The sequence below is a fragment of the Sminthopsis crassicaudata genome, chromosome 2 (assembly GCF_048593235.1).
Source record: "Sminthopsis crassicaudata isolate SCR6 chromosome 2, ASM4859323v1, whole genome shotgun sequence".
Taxonomy (NCBI): Eukaryota; Metazoa; Chordata; class Mammalia; order Dasyuromorphia; family Dasyuridae; genus Sminthopsis; species Sminthopsis crassicaudata.
In genome coordinates this window covers 223,785,973-223,798,897 of record NC_133618.1, presented here as the reverse complement: position 1 = coordinate 223,798,897, position 12,925 = coordinate 223,785,973, and the positions used below count along the sequence as shown (strand labels likewise).

Genomic DNA, 12,925 nt, shown 5'->3' with positions numbered 1-12,925 from the left:
GAATTAGGGGATCCTGAGTATAGAGCTAGAAGAGACCGGAGAGATCATCCAAATCTTATAATATACAACTATTGTATTGAGTAATTTGAGTGGTTAAGTGATTAGCAAACATGGGATTCAATCCCAATCTTCTGACTCCAGTGCTAAGGGACACTTGCCGTCTTCCTCACATGGAAGAGAAAAAGAAGTAAAAGGGAATAAGTATTCATATAGTGCCTACCATATATGCCAAAATTAATGCTAGCTGCTTTTTATAAATATTTCATTTGCTTCTAACAACCTAGAGGATTGCTACTATTGTCTCCATATTATAGTTGACGAAACTGAAACAAAGGTGAAATGACTTGTCCATGCTGACACACCTGGAAACTGTCTGAGGCTGGGTTTGAATCCTGACTTCAGGTCTAGTATTCTATCCACTGAGCTACCAGCTACCTCTTAATTAGCTCATTAATTCCTCAAAATATTTAGCATTTAGCATAGTAATAAACATTGATGGAAAAAGAAAAACCAATAATAACATACAATCACTGCTACAGCTTGGAGTGGTGCATCTCAAATTTTTTTTTTTTTTTGAGATCAGGGTGCCTTTATAGTCTTAAAATTTTTTTTTTGTTGTTTGTGGGTTATATTTATTGATATTTATCATTTTAGAAACTGAAGATCATACATTTAAAAATGTTAATTTTATTTAAAATAATAAGCCCATTACATGTTAACCTATTTCTGTATGAAAAATAACTTTGCCAAAACAACAAAAAATAGCAAAAAGAGAAAAAGTGAAAAAAAAAAACCCTTTTGTTCCAACTTTTCCAAAGAGGAATATTTTAAAAGGAGAATAACATTTTAGTGTTATTATCAGGATTATACTGGAGTTAGGTTATATACTGGCTAATGATAGCTTATTTTTAATTTTTCAGTATTAACATATTTGCAGAGAATTGCTGCAAATCAGACCTTCATTTATTGTTTTGAAGATTGTCTAAACTTAGATCAATGGAGAAAATACAGATTAAAATTAAAAATACGTTGTGCAGATATTCACCATCCCCATACATTGTTATTAAACATTTACCAATTTTGCAATTCAATAAATATTTAGTGCCTGGACAGATAGTTGGTACAGCAAATAGGGCACTGAGTCTGGAGTCAGGAAGAACTCATCTTCCTGAGTTCAAATATTACCTCAGACACTGACTAGCTGTGAATCCTGGGCAAGTCATTTTTGCCTCAGTTTCATCTGTAAAATGAGCTGGAAAAGGAAATGGTAAACCACTTCAGTATTTTTACTAAGAAAATCCCAAATGGAGTCACAAAGAGTTGGATATGACTGAAGATGATTGAACAACTGAAAAGTAGCATTTATTTCCATTATGAATTTTTAAAAAATCTGAGGAGGTTCATAGATTTTCGCCAAAGGGATCCATGACCAAAAATGGTTAAGAGCACCTGAGTCAGAATAACACATTTATTGTATTTTACATAGTAAATTGTAATTTATTTCTAGGGGAGGGACTTGCGTTAGGGAGTAAAATCCCTTCAAATCCATGTTCAGACAGATTGAGTGAAGTGTGCTATATTGGAATCACTCCTACTCAGTCTGAAAAAGACAGCTGACACACATAGCATCTGACTCATCCCAGCTGTCAGGAATATTCTGTCTGTCAGAATGTTATGATCTCTGTAACTAAAAGGGAAAGTTTGAAAAGACATATGTGCTTCTCTTCACCTTGACATAATAGAGGTGACTTCTCATCTTTTGAGTGCCTCTTATTCCATTAATTAAATTTTTTAAGGTATAAAGCTGTATTCCATAATTTTCACTGTGTAACTGCTTCCTCTTGAGAATTGTCTTGCAGAGATGAGAGTTGGAAAATATTTTAGAGATTTAGAATGTAAAACATTTAACCTTAGAGGTGCTGCGTGTAGATGAGAACTATGTATCACATTTTAGCTATTTTAGTCTTTTAAGACTCCCATATATGCAGTTTTGCAGTAATCATAGAATCTAGTCTTACCACCTGTAACCCAAACCATTGTATTCCCTACATTTGTGAATTAATGAATAGTCATCTGTAGTCTTGAGTTTTATAGTTGGTTGCTTTCTTAGAAATGAAGACCTGGGTTGTTCTGAACCATGTTTTTCTTTGACTCAGATCCAAAGGCTCCCCGGTGAGGGGAAGAGGAGGTTCCCATGTGGAATAGATTACCTTCTCTTCCCCACACTGATTTTCAGAGAGAAGGTCAGAAATGGAACCATGGCTTTCCACTTGCCATTGCAAGAACAGAATTCTGTGGGGAAATGGGAGGAAAGCAAACAGCGTAAGAAATTTAAAAAAAAATCCATGCAATCTGGGGACACCAGAAGCAGACTGTTACTGAATCTCTGTTTAGCATCCCAGTAAACTTTCTTATTTATTCTATTTGCTATCATTCGGGATCATTGGAATTTTAGCCTAACAATAAAGCTATGTGTGGTCTCCCACAAGAATCTCAAGGGGTGTAGGAGGCAGCCATATAGAGTAGCTTTAGTAGGGAATCTAAGCCCCACAAAAAAATAATAGCTGCCATTCATAAAGTGCTTTAAAGTTTGTTAAATGATTTATGTAAATTGCTCTATTTGATAATTTTACCATAGCTATAGGATATTTGACAAATGAAATGATTGAGGGGGAGAAAGAAATCTAATGACTTGACCAAGTTTACCTAATAAATTGCAGAGGCAGAATCTGCTCCAGATTCCTTTTTACCTCCAAAATCCAAGACTCTTTTACTCTTTATCACATTAAATGTACACAGAAACTAGGTACTCATTAGCCTTATGGAACAGACCATTATATTTCTGAACTATTCCAAATGTTAAAAAGTTGTTTATTCTGAGCTGAAATCTGTCTCCCTCTAATTTTACCTGTTACTCATAGTTGCCCTCTGAAGCTGTACAAAGACAATTTGTTCCCTCTTTTACATCAGTTGTGTAAAACCCAAATGCACCATTCATAAAGATCTCTCCTTAGAAAACCATAGACCAACATTAACTGTGTTGTATTAGTTTTATTTACGTGTTAAATAGTTGTCAATTTAATCTGGTTCTCATAGGCCTCTGGGAGGAGGGCCAACCTCCTGCAGCCTTTAAAATGACAGATGATAACTATCATGTTTCCTCTCAGGCTTCTTCCTGGTCCAGGCTTAACATTTCCAGAGTTCATTATTTTCTTTTAGGGCACAATTTGGAGAACAATTTATACACTAACAAACAACATTGTAAAAATCAACTTTGAAAGACTCACTGAGGCAATGGACTCTGGATGGAGAATGAGATCCATTATGCTTCCAGACCATACCAGTATAGGAATTGCTTTGACCACGTGTATAATAAGCCTCTTGAGAGCAAGAACTATTTTTTGTTTTGTCTTTATATTGCTGGTTTCTAGTACAATATCTTTCAAATATTAGTTTTAATAGGATTGTTGGATTGATTTAGATGATGGATTACTAAAGAAAGAGACTGGAAGCAAGGATTCTGATTAGAATTAATCCTGCTGAGATAAGGGAATAGATAGCAAGATTGGGCAACTGGTTAAATATGGGGGAAAAGATGGAAGAATTGAGGATATTTTTAAGTTTGCATATGTGGGGCATTATAAGGATTGTGATACCTTCAAAAGAAATAAAGAAGTTGGGGAAAGCATTGGACTGGTGGTGATTATTGATGGAGAATATAATCCAATCTATTTTGTTTTTGAGACGGCAATAGGACATACAGATAGATATGTCCATTAGCTAACTGATGATGCAGAATTAAAGTTCAAGAATAAGACTGTTCAGCTGTTTAGGCTGTCTAGTTCTTCATGGTTTCCATGAAGTAGGCAAGGCCCTTTTGCCTTCCACTATCTCCTTAAATCTGTCCAAGTTCATTTTGCCTTCAATAGTTTTCCAGCATCAAAGTCTTTTCCAATAAATTCTGTGTTCTCTTTATGTGGCCAAAGTATTCAAGTTTCAATATTTGTCTTTTCAATGAATAATCCAAGTTAACTTAAGTATTGATTGATTTGACCTTGTTAATGTTCAAGGTTACTTTCAGAAGTCTTCACTGCTAAGTGAAGTCCAACTTATAGTCCAACTCTCACAACTATACAATGCTATTGGAAAAATATATGGACTTTTGTTGGCAAGGTGCTATCTCTGCATGTTATCCAGATTTGCCATAGCTTTTCTTCCAAGGGTCAAGCATCTTTCAATTTCATGGCTACAGTCAGTCTGCAGTGATCTTTGAGACCAAGAATATAATATCTTATACTGCTTCCATTACTTTTCGCTTTGTTTGCTAGGAAGAGATGACTAGTTGCTATGTAGTTTTTTTAAATATTTTCAAGCCAGCTTTTGCAAATTCTATTTTCACTTTTTATTTCTTCATGCTATCAGAATGGGATCATTTGCTTATGAGTTTTTGATATTTCTTAATTCCAGCTTTTGATTCACTTAGTCTGGCATTTTTGCAAGATGTATTCTGCACACAAATTAAATAAATAAGGTGACACTATATAGCAAATGTGGAAAACCTTCTTTCTGTCAAGGGTCATTTGGATATTTATTACATCATTTGCAGACCATACAAAATTATCACCTTAAAAACTTAGCAGTGGGAGGTTGTTGTACCTAGTTTTCAGCTCATCATTGCCTATGGTTGTCTTGGCAGGACTAGACCAAATGATTTCATGGACCTAATGTGGCCTGTAAACTGGTTGTTTCTCATTCTTGCTATATAGTAATTTACTCCTTTTCCAAATTTGAGTCAGTTGTTTCATATTTGTTTCTAATTATTTCTTCTTGATCCATATATAATTTCCTCAGGAGACAAGATGATCTATTATTTTCATCTCTTTGAGGACTTGTCATAATTTGTTGTGATCTCAATAAAGCAAAAATAGATTTTTTGTAACTCTCATTTCCTCCATAATCAATGAATGTTGGCAATTTGGCCTTCAGTTCCTCTGTTTCCTTGAAATTCTGGTAATTCTTGGTTCCAAATTTAGCCTAGCTTGCAAAATCTTAAGCATAACCTTTGCTGGCATATAAAATGAATGCAATTGTTTGGTAATTTGAACATTCTTTGGCATTGCCTTTCTTTAGGATTGGGAAGTAAGTTGACCTTTTCCTAGTCTAGTGACCACTGTTAAAAATTTTTTTTGTAATTGTAGTTTTTATTTACCAGATATGTGCATGGGTAATTTTACAGCATTGACAATTGCCAAACCTTTTGTTCCAATTGTTCCCCTCCTCCCCCCCTCCCCACCATGGCAGGTTGACCAATATATGTTAAATGTTAAAGTATAAATTAAATACAATATATGTATACATGTCCAAACAGTTTTTTGCTGTACAAAAAGAATCGGACTTTGAAATAGACTACTGTTAATTTTTAAAATTTCCTGGAATATTGAGGGCAGAACTTTAGCAGCATGATCTTTTGGATTTTATTTATAGTTTATAGTACAACTTGAATTTGGTCCTCTCCCCAGCCTTAATGTTAGCGATGCTCCTAAAGCACACTTGACTTCAATATCTAGGATGTATGGTTCTAATTATACCATATCATGTTAAGATCTTTCTTGTGTAGTTCTATATATTCTTGCCATCTCAATCTTTTCTACTTCTGGTAAATCACTACCATTTTGGTCTTTTATCATGCCTATTTTTGCATGAAACATTCTCTAGATATTTGTGCTTTCCCTGAAGAGATCTCTTGTGTTTCTCATCTTGTTGTAATTTTCTATTTCTTTGCTTTCCTCTTTTAAGAAAACCACCTTATTTCTCATTGTTATTCTCTGGAATTATGCATTTAGTTGGATGTATTTTTCTCTTTCACCTTTTGTTTTTCTTCTTTTCTCAGCTTTTTGTAAAACTAAAATTAGAAATATTTTAGAGTCAATTTCACAGAGATGACAATTGAACCCTGCTGGAACTCTATCTTCCCAGAAATCAGCAGGAGTCAGGATCACTAAACGTCTTCATTCTAGATCTTTTACCGTCCCCTCCAACGCCAGGTCACGAGTTTGAGTGAGCATGAGTTCCACCACCCAAGTTTCTCCTACTCCTCCCACACACGTCACTTCCCCCTCTTTGTCCCACCAATCAAGTCAGCACAGAACAGCTGGGGAGGGTCAACCTTCAAACAAGTTAATAGGGAACTAGCCAATTGGCAATTAGTCTCACGTGCTTCATTATCCAAGTGCATTGCTCAGTTCTAGCCCTTTACAGAACCTAAATGATGACATTGCTAAGACAAAAGACAGAAAGAGAAGAAGGGCCAGTATAGAACCTTGGGGCAGACCAGTGCTTAGGAATGGGACAGGGATAACATTTCAACAAAGGAGACCAGTCAGAAAGATAGGAAATCAACAAAGAAAAATCTCAGAAAATCTGAAGATGATAATTTCTAAGAAGAAGCTATATTCAATAATATCAAAAGCTGAAGAGAGATCAAGAAATTTGAGGACTGATTAAAGATCAATAGATCTGACAATTAGGAGATCATTGATAATGTTGAAGAAAGCAGGGGCAGTAAGTAGAAGGGTAGTGTTGCAAGAAGCCAGGAAGTTGATGGGAAGTGAGGAAGTGGGGGGCAATAATATATACTCTTAACTGACACTTGAGGAAATCACATACATAAACCTTCTGCTGGCTGGCTGGGTCCACCATCAAGTTATGGTATCTTTTCTGCTGGGTCCTCATTGCTCATGGCAATTCTATTATTCTTCCCTGATTGACTTTATTACATTTCCCAATTGGCTACATACAAATGTTTTTTGTTTGCTTTTAACAATTTGGTTATGAAAAAGGAGAGAGAGATAGGATGACAACTTAGGGGGGAATGGCATGGTCAAGTCAAAGTATTGCTTTTTGATCATGTGCTGAGTTCCTGCAAATTTTGACATAATACTAAGATATAGCCATGTTATACTTAATATCCTTAAAGCTGTCTCACTTGTTGAGGTAACATGATGTATGGTAAAACAATGCATCATGAAAATTGTTCTCTTATCATTGTATCTTTGGTATTTTTGCTTTTATCTAATGTTACATTTCAAATGATCATTATTAATTTATTAGATAAAATTGAATGGTTTAAATTTAGATGGTATAGGTATTACTGTGCTCCTAATGTGCTATTGGGATGTAGTTGCAGAAATACTTTAGCAATACTCAAAGGCAATTGTATAAAGTCAATTTCATTTTGAATTCAGATCGCTTTTAATGTTCATCAAGTATATAGATTAAACTATTTGATTTTTTTTCTTAGAAAAGCAATAGATTAAAAATTTAAAAAGAAATTTGTCTAAATAAAGTGTTGACAAAATATGTATGGGGGATTCTGAGAGGCAGAGGTGAGGAGCAGTATATTATAGACATGGAGGATATCCAGTGGGCAAGTGTGAAGAAAAATTTAGCTGGATCTGCAGAGTGTAAGAAAGGGAATAACATAAAAATAAGAAATGTAGGTCTAGGTCAGATTGAAAAGCTAAACCAAGGAGGTAATATGAAGTCATTGGAATTTATTAAGTAGGGAGTAACAAGATCAGACAGGAAAACCACTTTGGTAGTCATGTGGAGAATGGAGTGAAGTAGAGGGAGACTTCTGGCAGGGAGAGCAAGTAGGGGGCAACTGTAATAGTCTAGGTGAGGTATGATGAAATAAATTACAGGTGATGGTTGTGTAAGTGAACAGAAGGGATCAAATTTGAGAGTCACTGTTGAGATAGAGATGGTAAGCTTGGCCATTATGTGGGGTGAAGGAGAATAAAGGTTGCCAAGAGAGGAGATGGCCCAGGAGAGCACCTGGAGAAACATTCTCCCTCAGGAGTCGTGGTTGTAATATGAATGATAAATCAGCAAAGGAGAGTGGGAAGGAGTGAAAAAAAAAAACCAGATACTAGTAGCAGAATAGAAAGTGTCATGAAAATCTAAAAAGGAGAGGGTGGGTGGTCAACAGTGTTAAAAGGAGGAGAGAAGGCAAGGATAAAGCGTGAGAAAAGATGATCAGAGAGGACAAAGACATAGTACAAAGAGGACAGGATACAGTAATAGGTAATAGAGGTTTTTAGTTCACTTTAAAAGGGTAACACTGGTCCACACCAGCTGGCTGTAATTAGACTGACAATTAAGTAGTACTTTGACATAAAGATATCCATAATATTGAAAGCATGAATCATTTCTTCTCAGGTACTCTCAGGGAGGGGGCCAGGAAAGGGCAGATGAGCCAGAAAGTAACAAATTCACTTCTACTTTTAGACTGTCTGTAGCCAGTACATATAAATGAACATAATTAGAATCTCTAGGTGAGTTTTTGCTATGGGCCTGATCCATTTTACAGAAGTTCTAAGAATTAGTTGTCTTTAAAGTATGCATGAGGGTGGGGAGTTGAGGATCTGAAGCCCACATCTCTTCTTAGCAAAGAATCTGTGCTTCTATGGCTTTAGGATTCTTGTGTCTTTCCCTGTATGTCTGTGTTTTGTCTTTTCCCATATAATGATTAAAATTATTCCTAGGGAAGTTTTGTGTACTGGGTTAAGTTATGACCTTCCTGAGATCCAGAGCATTGATAAAACCAAAGATGATAGCTGTGTTTCTGATGAAATTGCCTGAATTTCTCACTCATTCTTAAGTGTAATTATCGGCAGTTGTGAGACCAAAACTATGCCATGTGTTTACTCCTACTTGTTGGTTAAAAGTCTTTGTAAGTCCCATCATGAAGCACAATGAGAGTGGCCTCTTGTTAGTAGAGTATGCACTTGGGTGATCAATAAAATATGGCATTGCATGTATTCATCCACCCTGTTGCCAAGACTTTCTTATAAACAAGTTGTTTTTTTTTTTTTTTTTTTGTAGGGTAAGGTTAATGCTTTAGTTATTTTGGGCATGTAACAGAGTGGAATTAAATGATCCATGAGGGAATGGGACTTGAGTTTGAGATCATTTGTTTTGTGACAAATACATCTGCATCCCAATTAGTGCAAATAGTGAATCCTGTGAAGTGAAATTCCACTTAGCATGACCTGAAACTATAATTATCTCAAATAAGACAATTGGTTCCAGCCCAGTGGAAATATGCAGTGCATAATCAAATATGTGACCACTTTATAGGTGGAATCCACTATTTGCACTAATTGGGATCCACGTATAGGTAGTTTTTCAATGATTCCTCCCAGAAAAAAATATACTTATGAGCTGGAGAGTTATAGAACCTTAGAATAGTTTTTTTAGTTGGTAGAAATGTAGTAAATAATATAAATTTTCTCACCAAAAAGCAAAGGATGACAAAAAATTTATGAGTGCATTGAGCCCTGCCAAACATTTTTAAAAAGAGTAACTTGATTTTGATGTCAAATTGCCAAATATTACTATACTATTTAATGCTCTAGGATTTTCCAACAGCTGCTGGTGAGAATGTATGCAGGTGCCTAAAAGGAATAGGTAAATCCAATACAACATAAATAGCTTTTTAGGCCTCCATAAAATATGCTGCAGAGAAAGATGGAAGCAACTTATTATGGCATGAATATTTAAAATAACCCAAACAAAAAGTGTTCCAAGCAACATAATGTGATAAAAAAAAAAAAATCACTGCCAAGAAGAAAAGAATGTTGAGGATAAATTTTAAAGTCCCTGGCCCAGGCTTCGGAGAAAAGTACAATTTACTTTTGTCTTCCTCTTTTCTAGGAAGCATCTTGGAAAAACATCCCTGAATAATAATTAAGCAGTCAGTCAACTTATTCCTTGAGATAGTTGTTAATTAGTTTTTATCATGGAATCTCACCAGAAAATATTCAATTTATTAAACCAAATATTTAATTTTAAATTTAATGTGAGATTAAAGCGGTGCTTACTGAATATGCAAAAATGTGTACACACTGTGTAAAAGGGAATAGGGAGATAGATTTATGAAAGATTCATGAGAAAATCCAGCAACCAGAGAAAGGGTATTTGTATGAGGACCAAGAAAAAGAAGTGTTAGAGGAGAGAGCTTGCTACAGACCTGCAAAGAAAGGGGGGGAAAGGGAGAAGTTTTATCTTGTCATTGTGGGGGTTGTCTCTGGCAAAACAGAGAGTACTTTGGGGAATCTGATGTCACTGATCTGTAGTCTCTTTCCAATAACGTAAATCACAACCCAGTTCGTTGTCCATGTGCGATGTTTGTCCTAGATGTAGTGACTAATTTTGAGGGGGGTGTGTGTGTCTAATTAGTCCTAACTCTATGAAGCCTATAACTCCCTTCTCAGAATGTTTTAAATGTAGAAAATGTTTTTAAATGCAGAATTTTAAAATGAATAATGTATGACTATGAAGGAAATCGATTATATTTAAATTAATCATTACATATTAAAAAACAAGTTCAGGGACCACAGTTAAGAGCCCTTAACTTTCTTAGAAACCCTGCTTATCGTGAAGTTGCTTATGGCAGTTCCGATAACCTCTTGGTGGTTTTTTTTTTCCTGAGATTGGGGTTAAGGGTCACACAGCTAGGAAGTGTTAAGTGTCTGAGGGCAGATTTGAACTCGGGTCCTCCTGAATTCAGGGCTGGTGTTCTCTCCACTGCGCCACCTAGCTGCCCTACCCTCTTGGCTTTCAGTTAGGCAGGTAGAGCAAGGAGAGCGTGCCCAGGGGGAGAAGAAGTGAGGGCTTCGCGCAATTTGCTCTAACTACAGACGGGAAAAGGCCGACTTTGCAGGTGAGAGTGGCTGAGAGCCCATTGGAGGTCTGGAGATGTCACAGCCCTTCCCTCCTTCACGTCTGCAGTGAGGCGTTGGTCCTAGAAGCCGGTCTCCGCAGGCCAGCCCTCCTGCTATTCCCGCGGGGATTCTCGCCCCCAAGGCTCGGGATGCTAGCTCCCGCCTCTGCGGCCCGGGCCCTCTGCCCTCGGCGTTTTCCACAAGCGCTAGCCCGGATGTAGGAGAACGTGCGTTTGACTCCTGTTCCTGCCATCCATCCTCGGGCTTCACTTCCCAGGCCCCAAACTCCTCATTTAACTCTCGGGGGTTGGATCGGGGGTCTGGTCCAGACTACTCAGACCAGAGATTCTAAACTGCGCGGGAGTGTCCTGGGCTCCTGCAGTGCGGGCAGGCCACGGACCGTTAACGATTTGCCGCCTGCGTTCACAGTCAAGAGGACACGAGAAGTTTCATTTGGAGGTTATTGAGAACAGCGATGTCATTTTCTCCTCCGAGTTCCCAGAACTCGATGCGCGCTGGCCGGAGGGGGCGGGTCTGGACTGAGGGAGCTCCTGGACTGAGGGGGCTCCTGAAGGCCCATTCTGGCTGTTCGGATGCTAGGGATGGGCAAAGGCCGCGAGTATTTATTCTTCTTTCTCTCGGGTTAGCGTCAGGGAGGCCGCGGGACAGGGAACCGAATGAGTCGGGTCACGTTCACGGTCTCAGCGGCGGTAGGGTCGGGGTCGGGGTGGCGCCCGCTGCGGCTGCGTCCCGTGCGCGCCTGCGTGCTGTGTGCATGCGCGAGCCGGTCCCAGCGCCCTGGAGGCGGCGGCCGTTGGAGGCGGGTCGGAGGGAGGCCCGGAGAAGCTGGCGGGGCGGGGCGTCTCCCGAGGCTCCGCGGGCCGGCAGTGGCCCGCTCCGTGTTGCACACAGCCTAGTCCGGCGGAGGCGGCGCCGTCTGCTCTCCTCTGGCGCGGCCTGAGCCGCTCCCTGGGGCTCCCTCCCCGCCCCAACCCCAGCCTCGGCGCGGCTCCCCGAGAGAACCCGGAGGAGCGCAGGTGGGGGTGGGGAGTGATGGGAAGGGGGGGCGGCCGCGGTCGGGGCCGTGGAGCGTCGCGGGAGGGACCACTCGTGCGGGTGCGTCCGGGCCTCTGGCACGGGCTGGGATGGTGATGGCAGCGGGGTGTGGGAGCCTCAGAATCCGACCCCTCCGGGGGCACGGCTGCCGGCGAGGGGCGCACCTGCCGCGAGCTTTAATATAACATTTCATTTGGGAGAGCTGGGTTGGGAGGGGGACCTGAGGCCCCAGTCCACAGCCGTGAGGAGGAAACTGAGGCAGAGGCGGGCGGGCTCTCGCGGCGACTTCCCAGTGCCGCGCGGGTGGAGGCTGCGATCCGAGCCCAGGCTGCCTCGCCCCAGGCTTAGTTGTCCTGGCTTGCAGAGCACCGTAGCGGGTTAAGGAGATTTAGGAATAACTATGTCTGGGGTTCGGGCTGTTCCAGGGCAAAAGGTCATAGAGTAGCGGGCTCGCGGGCCAGGGCTGGGAGATCTCCGAAGTATCCCGCCTCGCTCTGACAGACGAGAGTAAGAGGTCACCCCGGCGGCGTCCGTGCCCCAGCAGGCGCTGCTCATTCCCCGCAGTCTGTGTCAGTGACTAGTGGGAAGCGCGGCTGGGTTAGTGGTAGCGGAATGGCTTCGGAGTGAAAAAGAGCGGGCTGTGAGGCCTGCCTATGCCCAGCAGTGGGGAGAGCGCAAGGTGATTACTCTTGAGTAATAAGAGATAAATTGCTGACTGGAATGGAGGAGGGGGAGACTTCATTCTGTACAAGCACAGATGCACTCCGAGGTGTGAGGATAAAGGAACACAAAAAATACAAGCATCGGGGAGGGCCCTTTCGCTGCGCTGGGTGCTGGCGCTTATCCTCCCATTAGCGCTTCCCAGAAATAAATGCGGACAGGACTGTTCTCTCTAGTCGCACTGGCACTTTGGGTTTTGACAAGTCACCTGTATTTTGAAGGGAAACACTTGCTCCTGGGACGCGCGCTAAGCAGTTGGGACTTGTTCTTTACTGTTTTCTTGAATCCGATTAAGCAACTTATGAAGCCAGGGTTGTACTGAAAGATTTAAAAATGTGTTTTGTGAAAGTGGATACTCAGGTAGCTTTGTCAGCACTATTACATCCCTTTATAGTCTAGGACCAGACCAGGATTTGCTCTGA

The 12,925-nt window shown here is 40.2% G+C and overlaps 1 protein-coding gene across 23 annotated transcripts in view; it reads left to right on the top strand.

Moving 5' to 3' along the window:
- The window catches only part of CLIP4 (CAP-Gly domain containing linker protein family member 4), a 130,797-nt gene that overhangs the window by 22,346 nt on the left and 95,526 nt on the right, over positions 1–12,925 (top strand). For 8 of the 23 annotated variants that reach the window (XR_012486187.1, XR_012486186.1, XM_074288284.1 and 5 more), the window contains exon 1: positions 11,478–11,764. The exons of 12 other annotated variants lie outside the window; for them this stretch is intronic. The gene's annotated coding sequence lies outside the window, so the exon portion shown is untranslated. Of the gene's footprint in view, positions 1–10,661; positions 10,727–11,477; positions 11,765–12,925 lie in introns of those variants that run through there. 3 more of the 23 variants (XM_074288274.1, XM_074288277.1, XM_074288271.1) reach the window with 3 other exon arrangements.